Source organism: Peromyscus californicus, unplaced genomic scaffold (genome assembly GCF_007827085.1).
Source record: "Peromyscus californicus insignis strain IS unplaced genomic scaffold, ASM782708v3 Scaffold_19__1_contigs__length_69161282, whole genome shotgun sequence".
NCBI classification, from domain to species: domain Eukaryota; kingdom Metazoa; phylum Chordata; class Mammalia; order Rodentia; family Cricetidae; genus Peromyscus; species Peromyscus californicus.
Window position 1 is genome coordinate 44,183,995 of NW_026294491.1, and position 13,422 is coordinate 44,197,416.

General features: G+C 36.8%; 1 long non-coding RNA gene across 2 annotated transcripts in view; it reads left to right on the forward strand.

The window, feature by feature from the left end:
- The window catches only part of LOC128114889 (uncharacterized), a 65,827-nt gene that overhangs the window by 11,008 nt on the left and 41,397 nt on the right, over positions 1-13,422 (forward strand). The gene's annotated exons all lie outside the window — the stretch shown is intronic.

Below are 13,422 nucleotides of genomic sequence, written 5' to 3' on the forward strand. Positions count from 1 at the left end.
GTATCTGATAATTCCAGGCCACTTGAAGGAATGTGTGTAAATGGCAGAAACAATTCCATAATGTGCTAGGTATTTGTATTGAAGGGCAGCAACTTTCTTTGGATGTCACTTTGGGAATGAGTAGGTCTATAACCAATGCCTGAAATTATATGATTTTTACCATGAAACACAGCTACTGAAGTTCCAGTGGAGAACAAGGAGTATGGCTAGTAAGTAATACCCTCTGTGAACATGTGAATCAATGCTCAGGAACTAAACTTAGAACAGATGGGCCCACTGATTAATTGTTGCTCTCAGTGTCTGTGCTACTGGTGCTATATTTAGGAAGTGGTCTTCTGTGTCAATGCGTTCAAGGCTACTTCCCACTTCCTCTTCTGTCAGGTTCAGTGTAGCTGGATTAATGTTGAGATTGATCCATTTGGACTTGAGCTTTGTGCATGGGGATAGACATGGATCTATTTGCATTCTTCTTCATGTCCACATTCAGTTATGCCAGCACCATTTGTTGAAGATGCTTCATTTTTTCCATTGTATTTTAGCTTCTTTGTCAAAAATCAGGTGTTTGTATTAATGTCAGGATCTTTGATTTGATTCCATTGATCTATGTGTTTGTTTTTATGCCAATACCAAGCTGTTTTTATTACTATAGCTCTATTGTAGAGCTTGAAGTCAAAGATGATGATGTCTCTGAAAGTTCCTTTATTGTACAGGATTGTTTTAGCTATCCTGGGTTTTTTGTTTTTTCATATGAAGTTGAGTATTGTTCTTTCAAGGTCTGTGAAGAATTTTGTTGGGATTTTGATGGGGATTGCATTGAATCTGTAGATTGCTTTTGGTAAGATTGCCGTTTTTATGATGTTGATCTTACCTACCCAAGAGCATGGGAGAGCTTTCCATTTTCTGATATCTTTTTCAATTTGTTTCTTTAAAGACTTAAAGTTCTTGTCACACAGGTCTTTCACTTATTTGGTTAGAGTTACCCCAACATATTTTATGTTATTTGTGGCTATTGTAAAGGGTGATGTTTCTCTGATTTCTTTCTCAGTCCATTTATCATTTGTATATAGGAGGGCTACTGACTTTTTTCTGAGTTAATCTTGTATTCTGCCATATTACTGAAAGTGTTTATCTGCTGTAGAAGATTCTAGTATAATTTTTGGGGTCATTTGTGTAGACTATCATATTATCTGCAAAGAGTGAAAGTTTGACTTCTTCCTTTCCAATTTGTATCTCCTTGATCTCCTTTTGTTGTCTTATTGCTCTAGCTAGAACTTCAAGTCCTATATTGAATAGATATAGAATGGGCAGTCTTGTCTTGTTCTTGATTTTAATGGACTCACTTTGAGTTTCTCTCCATAAGCTTGACATTGACTGTTGGCTTGCCTTTATTGTGCTTAGATATGTTCTTTGTATCTCTGATCTCTCCAACACCTTTTTCATGAAGGGGTGTTGGATTTTGTTGAAGGCCTTTTCAGAATTTAATGAGATGAACATGTGGTTTTATCATATGGTGTGTACTCACTCTTAAATTGATATTAGACACAAAGCAAAGGATAACCAGGCTACAATCCACAACCCTGGAAATCTAGGTAAAAAAGATGACTCTATAAGGGATACACACAGAGGAAAGGAAAATAGTTAAGATCTCCCAGGTAAACTGGGAGGGGATGTAGAAGGGTAGGGATAGGGAATGGGAACAGGAGAGATTGAGATGGCTGAGTGGACGAGGGATGGAGAGGGAGAGCAATGAAAGGGATATCTTGGTAGGAACTGTTAGAGGGTTGGGGAGAAACCTGGTGCTAGGGAAATTCCCAGTAACCCAACAGAATGACACCAACTAAGCAGTAATGGAGTGGGTGCCTGAACTTACCTTCCCCTGTAATCAGATTAGTGACTACTGTAATTTTCATCATAGAACCTACATCCAGTAACTGATGGAAGCAGATGCAATAATCCACAAACAAACACTGGGCTAAGCTTCTAGACTTCAGTTGAAGAGAGGAAGGAGGGATCACAGAAGCAAGTGAGGTCAAGATCATGATCAAGAAAACCATAGAGACAGGCGACCCAAGTTGGTGGGAGTTCACGGACACTGGCTTGTCAGCTGAGGAACCTGCATGGGACTGAACTAAGCCCTCTGAATGTGGGTGACAGTTATGTGGCTGGATCTGTTTGGGAAGCCCCTGGCAGTGCGACTAGGACTTATCCCTGGTGCATGAAGTAGCGTTTTGGAATACATTCCCTAGGGTGGGATACCTTGCTCATCCTTGATATGGCAGGGGTGGGGTGGGGAGTGAGGAGTTAGTCCTGCCTCAATTTAGTATGCCATACTTTGTTGACTCCCCAAATGAGGCCTTACCCTCTCTGAGGAGTGGATTGGGGGTGAGATGGGGGAGGTGGGGGGGGGTGGAAGATGGGGAGGGGAAACTGGGATTGGAACATAAAATGAAAACAACTTTTTTAAAATAAATAAATAAAAAAATCAAATAAAAAATAAATGATAAGAACATAAAACAAAACAAAACAAACAAACAAACAAAAAACAGAACAGATGGATTTAAAGTTGGATGAGACATTTGAAAGCAGCCTCCAGAGCAGATAGAGTGGCAATTGGGTCCCTCAAGTCCAGTGAGCATTGAACTGATTGGAAGACAAAGTGGCCCATGCATAATTGTCTTTAGTATCATGTAGAAATCAATGCCTCTGATAAGGTTTGCATTTTTTCTTGCCTTTGTTTTGTTTTGAGGGGTTCAAAACAAAGTTTCTCAGAGAAGACCATACTCAAATGGATTTGCCAGAGTAAGAGTTTCCATGACTCTGCCATTTCCCTTCCCTGTCTCTGCTGTTGCTGTTGTAAAGTTTTTCTGAACTGAAGTTTTCAGGTTGAATGTGTTCTAACTACAAATGATAGAAAACAAGAAGGCAATTAAAAACAACAAGAAGAATGTGTGTTAAAATTTTTGAATAATATAATGGATGAATAGTAAAACTAAATATAAAACTATAATTATATTTGCCTTATTCTAGATATAGAACAATACTTGGCTCATAATAATGGCTCCACAAATTAATTAGAATAGATAAGAGATTTATGCATGAATACATAATTTCTTTGGGAAGAAAAGATAGAGCAAAACTGTTATTTAGCCTTTAATTTACAAATTCCAAATAGAAGCTATGATATTAACAATTATAGCTGTCATTTTATATTAACAAATATCAATATCCTATGTAAATTTTATGAATTTTGAATTTATTATACTATACATTTTAAATTAAGAATTATATCATATTTTACTGCACATAAAAATGGCTTGAAGGCAAATAACTTAACACTAAATGTTTTGTTACCTTTTAATATGCCCTGGCATATAATCCAAAGAAACTAAGAGTAGCTTATTTGTTTGCTCTGTGTGTGTGTGTGTGTGTGTGTGTGTGTGTGTGTGTGTGTGTGTGTATGTGTGTGTGTGTGTATCTGTCTGTCTGTTCTGGTTGCAGTTCTTATGATTTTCATGTTGCTATGGAAGTTTTTACTTCAAACCAGTGTTCTTCAAACCTTTTCTTTTTAATTTTTAATTAAAAATATTAGTTCTGTAGAAGGGTCATACAATATGTTTTGATTATATTCATTCCCTCCCTCAACTTTTTGTCAATTCATTCACCCTTCCCTACCTACTGTGTTTCTTTTTAGTCCTTCAAGATCAGTTTGTGGTCTCTAAATATTCTTGAATGCATGATCTCTCTGGATGGAGAAAAGCAATAATAACACACACTCAGCCCTGAATTCCATGAGTTGTCATAGTGACTGGCCTGGAAAGATGCCATTGTTGCAATAGTGGCAGGATCATAGGAGTATCCAACCATTTTCAAATATTTGCTATTATTTTAAATGCGAAAGCAGTCGCAATCACTTTGAAAGTTTTGGCAGCTTCTTCTAAAGTTGAACATGAGCCTTCACTATATAATTTTGCACGTAGGATTTTACTTAAATGAAAATAAAGATTGTGTTCTCTGTTCTGTTTTGAAAGAATGTCCTCCATAGGATCATATATTTGAATATAAGTTCCCCCTTGGTGGAAATGTTTGGGAAGGATTGGGACATATAGATTGGTTGAAAGAAGTATGTCACTGAGGGTGGGCTCTGAGGTTTCAAAAGCCCATGGCATTCCCTTGTCTTTTTGGCATGGATTATATGGTGACCATTGTTAGAATTCCTAGCCACTCCCCCAGCTACATGACCTCACATGTGCTGGCAAGATGCTTAGTCATCCCAGGGCCTTACATCCTGCATAATCTGTGAGCTGTGTGATCACATAATTTGTGAGTTGCATGATCACATAATCTATGTGCATGCATGACATAGCTATGAAAGCCCATATGCACATGTGTGTGTGTAACCTATAAAATCGGGTTCCCCTCCCCCTTTTCCTGCACGGTCATTCCATAGGCCTATGCATATCTTTCCTATTCCTTTCCCTTAATAAACTCTTATCGTGGGTTTTGTTGTACCCCATGGCTTTTCTCGAGTGGTATACAGCACCAATTAATGAATAACATTGAGTTGCTTAGTAAATAACAATCATTGCTGCTTGACAAAGTTCTAGCTTTTCAACACTGCAGACCACACTTCTCTAGCTCCTTTTTACTTCATTTTTAATGATTCTCAATAATAATGCCTTTCCCTATGGGAATTTGTGTGGGCTTTGGTAAAAGGATAAAAATGTGTACAACGGTAGCCTCTCTAAACAAAATAATTCTCTGGAAAAAATTCCAGCTACTACAGAATCAGAAATTCCATTGTGCTCTCCTAATTACACCAAGAACAGGAAAGTTAGAGATTTACTAGACACACCTGATCCCAAGGATGAAATGCCTATAATTCAGATCCAGAGCCTTAGGCCATTAAAGGTAAGAGTTCAGTTAATAAATATGGTGAAATCAGAATGTTACAGTATAATGAGAAAATAGTAAGACATCAGGACCTTCCTTTTTAGGAGTCTTATGGGAGGAACAGACTCACATAATAAGACTAAGAAACTGTGACACAGTGTCTGCTCCCCAGCAGTCCTTTTCCCAAGGTCAGTGATTTGGATAAGGATCTCCATTCCTCTGGAAGCTTGAGGAAAGTTCCTCCTGCTTGATAAAACAGCCATTCGTCTTATCTCTAGCAAGAGATAATGGCCTTTCCATTAACATATAACTGGTGCCTATTGTCAAGGTCAATGCTAGATTCCTCAACCCCTGATCTCAAGCCGCACCCCCACTCACATGCCCCTTGTCTCCCTTTTAATCTTATGTGCAACTATACAATATAAGAGGTGTAATATTTTCTCAACTAAATGCTACTGGCAGGCAACCTGATTCACACTCAGTTTGTATCCCCCCCCCATCCTCTTTGGGACCAGAACCAGAACCTCCCTGCCAAAGCATGTCTCGGGCATCTTGTGTTTGTGTCCCAAGATGTGAGCTCTAAGCTACTGCTCCAGAGCCATGCCTGCCTGTTTGCTGCCATGTTCCCTGCCATGATGTGGACCCTAACCATCTGAAAGTGTAAGCCCCTAATAATGTTTTCTTTCATAAGTTGTCTGATCACAGCAATAGAAAAGTAACAAAGACATTTTCCAAGTTTTGTTTTTTTTTTTCAAAAATGTCACAGCATATTTCCTTGTGGTAACTAAGTATTTCCCATCAATAAAGAGTGGGCACAGAGGCTGAGGCATTTCTCAAAAAAAAAAAAAAAAAATCAATGAACTACTTAATCATTAGAATATGGGTGAATCTCAAAGCATGCAGAGAGGGGAAGACCTATGTACCAGTGTACATATTATATATGGATCCGTCTATCTGAATTTCAAGGACAAGGACAACTAATCTTCCCAAACCTTGGCTGTTTCTGTAGGAACTGGATTGAGAGATTTCTTATAAACAAGTACAGAATGGAGTTTCTGGGACCATCCTAAAGTTTGATAACATACTGTATACAAAAGGTGCATGTGTTTGTCAGCATGACAGTCAGTAAGGCTAGAACTCAGAGTTAACTCTGTAAAATTTAACTCAATGAAATAAAATATGTGTAAGTGTTGAAATCTGAAATCATATATGCTATAGTGTTTTTAAATATAGTGCATGTATTAATTAATTTTTTCTATTGCTGTGACAAATACCATGAAGAAAACTTATGGAAGAGTTTATTTTGTGTTATGCCTTCAGAAGATGAGAAGCTATAATAGTGGAACAGACATGGTATCAGGGGCTTGAAGTTGATGGCTCATATTTTGAACTGTATGCCTGAAGCAGAGAAGAAAAATTCAAAATGCCAACGGTCTATAAACTCTCAAAGGCAGCTTTTGTGGCCTGCTTCCTCCAACAAGTTTACACTGTTTAAACCTCCTCAAAAGCACCATCAATTGGGGAGCAAGTGTTCAAATGCCTGAGATTATGGGGAAATACGGTGCAAACCGCCAGAGTGTACAATAGCAAATTTCAAATGAATTAATAAACGGGTGATGCACTGACAGAGGGTTAAATAGGTATACCTTAAACATATATGATAGAGTTGCAGTTCTGTGGAAGAGCAATCACATCACATCCTGAGGACCTGTGCTAGATGCATAGCACCAGAAGAAAAGGCTTGTGTAAAATATTCACAATAGAACTCAGCTTGTGTTAATGCAGGTGTTCAAATGATTTTGGCTCTTCTATAGCTTGAAATTTCACAACAAAATGAAGCAAACAAAATTAAAGTCACTTTTCATAGCTCATGCTTCCATTTTCTAACTAATAATCTCAGCAGGATTTCTTTGAAACCATTTAAAAGTATTTTATTTCCATAGAAACAAAAAAATTTGCATAACTTTATTTCATTACATATTTAATTTGTTTATTAAAATTGGTTCTATTTGTAATATTCATTTTTGTTTTTGTGTTATTAAATTAAAATTGAGTCATATATTTTGATTTTTGTAATCAGTTCAGTCTACACATAAAAACTATGCTGTATGATATTTTGTTGTAAATGGTTGAGTCATTAGCCAGATGATGACAACCTGATAGATTTAGAATTGTTCACATCACATCTACTAAGCAAAGCTTACATCATGCGAGAGTGAAATGATAAATTTGCCCTTACAGTACTACCTTTTGACATTTCACTAACCAGAATATAATGAGGTAGATGTGAAGATTGATTAACCTCAATTTTATGGTAGTACTTTTGTGCAAGAATATCATGTGCTTAGGATATTTCTATTCTTAGGCTCCTGATGCATGGTAGGCTAATACTCTGATGTGAAGCATTAGGCTGTGCTGAATCACTGACCTACATGTCACCATTTAAATGCATCTCAATATTTTCAAGGTAGTTTAGAAAGAATATTGACCTAAAAATGTAAGTTCTAATATCCATGTCACAAAGAATAGCTAAAGCAACAAGTCTCCACCAAAATTTAGTAACCCCATTGAAATGTCCCATGAAAAAAGCAAGTTAGATGACATAAGATAATGTTCTCAATGTAACAATGATAAATGTTATCAAAGAATTTGAAGGGGATATGAATAAATGCCAGAATGAAGACCATAAAAACATAAATTTTACTCAATACAATGATGAAAACATTTCAAAACATGGAAACAGAATTTAATGAATAAATAAAATCTCTGGGAAAAAAGCCAAAATGAAATAACATTTGAGATGAAATTTTAAAAATTTAAACAAAAATTTCTGAGGAAAACCTCATCAGTAGATTGGACAATGTGGAAGAGAGAATTTCAAATCTTACACAAGGTAGAGGAATTGAATCACTTAGTCAAAGAAAATGACACCCATACCCCCTGAAAAAAAATTATGTTGAAACAGAACACACAGGAACTCTGGGATCCTATAATCAAAAGACTAAATGTACGGAATAAAGAAAGGATATTGAAAGCAGCAAGCAAGAAAGATCAAGTCACATATAAAAAAAGGCCCATAAGATTGGACTAATATTTGATAATTTCAGATGCCAGCCCAGAGATTACACCCAGCAAAACTATTAGTCATAACTGAAGGAGAGAGCTAAAGTTTCCGTGATTTAAAAACAGATTTAAAGAATTTGTGAACATCATGCTAGCTGTACAGAAGACAATAGAAACAATATTTAGGTCTGAAGAGAAGTTTAAACATACCCAAGAAGACACAAGGGACAAATAATTAATTCTAGAACACTAAATCAAAAGCGGGCTAACAGAACACTAAAAAACAACAAAATGGCAGGAGTCAACACACATTGTTCACTAGTAAATTTAAATATTAATAGTCTCAACTCCCAATAAAGAGATTCATCTTTTGCTGTCTCTAAAAGACATACCTCACAACTAATGATAGACACTAGGTAAAAGGTGTTCAAAGCAAATGAAACTAAGAAACAAGTAGCTATAGCTATTCTAATTTCTGGGAAAAAAATCCAAACCAGTTTTCATCAGAAGAGGTAAAGAGGGATACTCTATATTCATTAAAGGAAAACATCTAACAATAAGAAATTACAATCCTAAATATATATGCACCAAACACAAGGGCATCCAGGTTCATAGAAGAAATACTAGTACAGCTAAAAAACCACATATTGACCCTCACCTAGTGATACTACATGATTTCAATATTCCATACTTACCTATAAAGAGGTCATCAGAGGGAAAATAAAAACCACTAAATAGAGAAACTCTGGTGGTGTATGGCTTCATAAGTCAAATGGATTTAACAGATCTCTTCAGAACATTCTGCCAAGCACTATAGAACAAAATTTCTTAACATCCATGGTCCTTTTTAAAAACTGAACAGATATTAGGACACAAATCTAGTCTCAAGAAATATAGGAAAACTGAAAGCACATCCTACATTCCAGTTAATAGTCATAGATTAAAGTTGGATATCAACAACAACAACAAACCCCACAAAACTACACAAATTCATGGAAACTTAACAGAATATGACTGAACCAAAACTGAATGAACAAAGAAGTCAGGAAGGAAATTAATGGGCAGGTGAGATGGCTCAGTGGTTATAAACATGGACTTGCTCTTCCAGAGAACCTAGGTTCCATTTGCAACAAACACGTTGTGTTCCAGGGGTTCTAAATCCCCCTTTTACCTCCAAGGGTACCAGGACCAGGGACATACATGGTACACACACGTACATGCAGACAAAATATCTACACAAATAAAATCACAAAATAAATTAAAAACTTGAAGTTAAAAAATGTCTAGAGTTAAATGAAAATGAAAACATGCCACATCACAGTCCACGGGACGCAATGACAGCTGTGGTAAGAGGAAGACGTATAGCACTATATGCCCACATTAGAAAACTGAGAGCTCTCAAATTAATAGTGTCATGATGCACCTGAAGCGGATCGGGGAGCAACACCCCAAAAAGTAAACAAGAAAAGGTAATCAAAACCAGGGTTGTAACTAATGATACAGAAACAAAAACAAAGCAACCAAAGAATTTTTTTTAAAACATTTGTTCTTATAACCACAAATAAGTGTTGTCCCCATTCCTCATCAAGGCTACTTCTCTTTGCAACAGACAGAGACCTTTAGAGAAAACTATAACCAATCAAAAGGCAGAATTGTGGAGCCCAGTACACATGGAGACATCTATAAAACACTCTCACACCCAAAGCTCAGAGAACATTGTGGAAGAAGGGACAGAAAGATTAGAAGAGCCAGAAGATCAGGACATTTGCTGTGAGATTGTAATGTCAGAAGATCCACCCATAAAGTCTCATCTATATGACTACCCAAACATTAGCTGAACAAGGATAAATATTATAAACCTGCCAAAATGAATGGGGAAAAGACCATGAGGCCTCAGTTCTATACAAAGAACTACAAGCAACTAAGCAATACTGAGTGTGAGAGAAATAGTCTTCTCCAGGAAAAAGGACACCAACTGGTTATTCACTACAAAATGGTCAGTCCTGAAAACATACTGAACCAATTATATTTAGGAATACACACACACACACACACACACACACACACACACACACACACACACACGCACACACGCACACACAAAGCACAGGAAGGGGTATATTCGAGGATTCAGGTGGAGGAAAAGGGAGAATTGATGTAATTATGTTGTCATCTCAAAAATAAAAAAAAAATGAGAAATAAGAAATAGCACCAATACTTTCCAAACTATTCCACAAAATAGAAAAAGGAAGAACATTTCCAAATTCTTTTTACAAAGTCAGTATTATCCTGACACTAAATCCAGAAAAGAACCAACAGACAAAGAGAAGTGTAAGTCAATATGTCTGATGAACCTAGACACAAAAATTCTCAATAAAGTGCTTGCAAACTAAATTCAAGACCACACAAAAAGATTGTCCATCATTATACAGTAGGCTTCATTCCAGAGATACAAGGATAGTTCAACGTGTGTAAATCAATAAACATAATCTACCACATAAATAGACTAAAATTTAAAAGCCATATGAGCGCATGTGCTTGCATGCGAGTGTATGTGTGTGTGTGTGTGTGTGTGTGTGTGTGTGTGTGTGTGTATGTGTTTGTCTGTGTGCGTTAAAATAGTTACCTTTTATAAGGTGTGCTTACTGGACACTAGAGGCTAACAAATAAGAAGCCAGTGCTAGGAATATCTTTTGGATTTCTCTTCCATCAAGGTCCCATATACTCCAATACATTATAAGCTATTGCCCATGTTCTTGGTTATCCCCAAGAATGTAGTGGTAAGACCATATTGCTGAAGACACCATATAGTTGAGTCCTAGAACATGGTAAATGAAGTTGATATTGACCTGTAAGCATCATTCCACTGTCTAGTTTTCATAGTGCTCATAGGTGCTAGGCATAGTATTAGAGGAATTACAGCTGTGAAGCCCATGAGCTATGATAAGAGGTAGGATGGTTAGACACACCCACCAGAGCAACCGTGGCAGGAACATTTGGGAGTAACTAACCACTTTCTGATTGGATTTAAGTCCCTCTACACAAGATGAAGCCTGTGCCTGGCATCATATGTTATGCAAGGATGAATTAAAGGCAATTAGTTCAACTAGCCAATAATTTCATATCATGAGGATTTGATGTCTTATTCTGTACTGACTGTAGACACCCAATAGATAATTTGATTACTGAATATTTAACCAAAAACATGTTTGGCAAATCAATTAATGTATATTAATTATTTTGTTAATTTGGGATATATATTAATTATAGAAATTAAGTGTAGTTGTATTAGCTATAACTGTCAACCCGAAATAGTTTAAGGGAGCCTTAATTGAGGGATTACTCTGTAGCTATGTCTGTAAATGATTTTCTTGACTGATGACTTATGGGAGGGCCCAGCTCACTGTGGGTAGTACTATATTCTTAAGCAGGTAGGCCTGTGCTAAACAAAAATGTTAACTGAGCATACGCAAGGTAGCCACCCAGAAAGCCAGACAGTAAGCAGAGTTCCTCCACAGTTTCTGTGTGAGATCCTGCTCTGACTTCTCTGAATGATGGATTGTGACCTGTAAATGCAAACAAAACCAGAACATAAATTAAATATGATTGATATTACTGATAGAGGATGGTTAACATATGTAGAACTTACATATTAGCCTTTTAGTCTCCTCAACCTGAGCATCTGATGGAGACTATGAAATCTGGGGACTAGAAAAAAGAAAAACATAGGGAGAATAAAATTATCTTTTGTAAAAATAGACAGAATTTGTTAAGAATTCATATGCCAAGATTCTCCCAACTTTTAACTATTGTTTTGTTGTTAAGCTGTGAAAACACTTGGTCAATATAATGTTGTTGGTAAAGGTCCATTATTGGAAAGATCTCTTATCAACTATCCTCTTCTGTCATCTTGAGAATACCAAATTTACCTCACTGCTGTTGTTCATGTGGTCTCAAAATCATCTTGGGAGACTCCTCTGTTATTCCTGCTGTGGGGATCATGTAGCCACATGTAGTCCTAGTAGGTGACTTGTCTCTCTGATTTCTTCCTCTGTTGCCCACAATATTATGTGGACTTTTAGAGTCACTTATGTGTCTTGGATTACAGCAAAGCTTTTCTTGGAATATTAAATGTATATTTTATTACATTATTACACAGCTGAAGAACACATTGTACTATAGAGGAGTAAATATTAGGGTGTGAACTCAAATTGTCTCATTTCCTACTCATTAAGATATCTGACTGTCTCTGGTTCCTTTCTGGAGGACTTAGCCACAGAAAAGGAACAAAGTTGGGGTGTATTGTGGAGCTTATAAATAAAAAAACCCCAGAAGTTACAATCCAGTCAGCAGAGGTCATTTTTTATTAAAAACCTTCCTATTCACTTTACATACCAACCACAGATCCCCTTCTCCTCCTGCCCCCAAGCCTTCTCCCCTAACCCCCTGCCCCCATGCCCACCTCCTCCAAGGCAAGGCATGGGTAGTCAGCAGAGCCTGGTACATTAAGCTGAGGCAGGTCTAAGCCACTCCCCCTAAGCAGAAGTCATTTTAAGTAAAATTTTCTTTAAAGGTCACACATTTCTCTAATACTTGAAATATAAAAACCAGAGATTATGGAGTGTGCTAATACCATTTTTTATATTTATACTTCGCTTTTCTCCATAGGAGTTCACGATCCATGGTTTAAGAAATCTTCAATGCAATATACTGTGGATTTAGTGGAACTGCTACATTTATGACCATAATTATAAGGAAGGAAGGATAGTAGAAGTAAACGGGTAAAATTCACATCACAACTGACAGATATTGTTATCTTTTTGTGTACATACAACATTGTAGTTGTTATTATGAGACGTTCCATAAGTGGTTTTGAATAGTGGGGACATGATTACAGGGAACAATGATATCAATATTCTCTTGCAGGGGTGGCCCATCCTCTTTAGCATCATCATTTTCTATTCCTGTCCTTCATTAACAATTCTCACTTTCCACAGACATTTTAGTCTGGTGTGCATTTTTTTTTTTCTGAGACAAATAAACTAGAAGACCATAAAAATAGCAAGGAATTCAAATTTCACTTAACAGTTTAAATTCTGCGTAATTTCAAATTTTACCCTAAGAGCTACCTCTTGAGGCCATGTTTCTTAAGAGTTTGAAATTATAACTAAAATTATGAAACTAATTTGCTATCTATGCTAAGTGAGGGGTCGATCTCCTTAAGAAGAGTAAATAGAATAGATCGTTATGGATGAATGGGGTGGGGGCTGGAACTGGAGAGCAAATAGGAGGGGTAGGAGGGAGGGGGAGAAGGGAGGGGGAGGAGGGAGGGAATACATAAAGGGACAGCTAAAATTAAGGGCCATTTGAGGAGCAGTATGGAAACCTAATACAGTAGAAGCCTCCTAAATTGTATACATATATGAAGGTGATCTAAATTAAATTGCCAAATACTGGGGGAGACAAAGC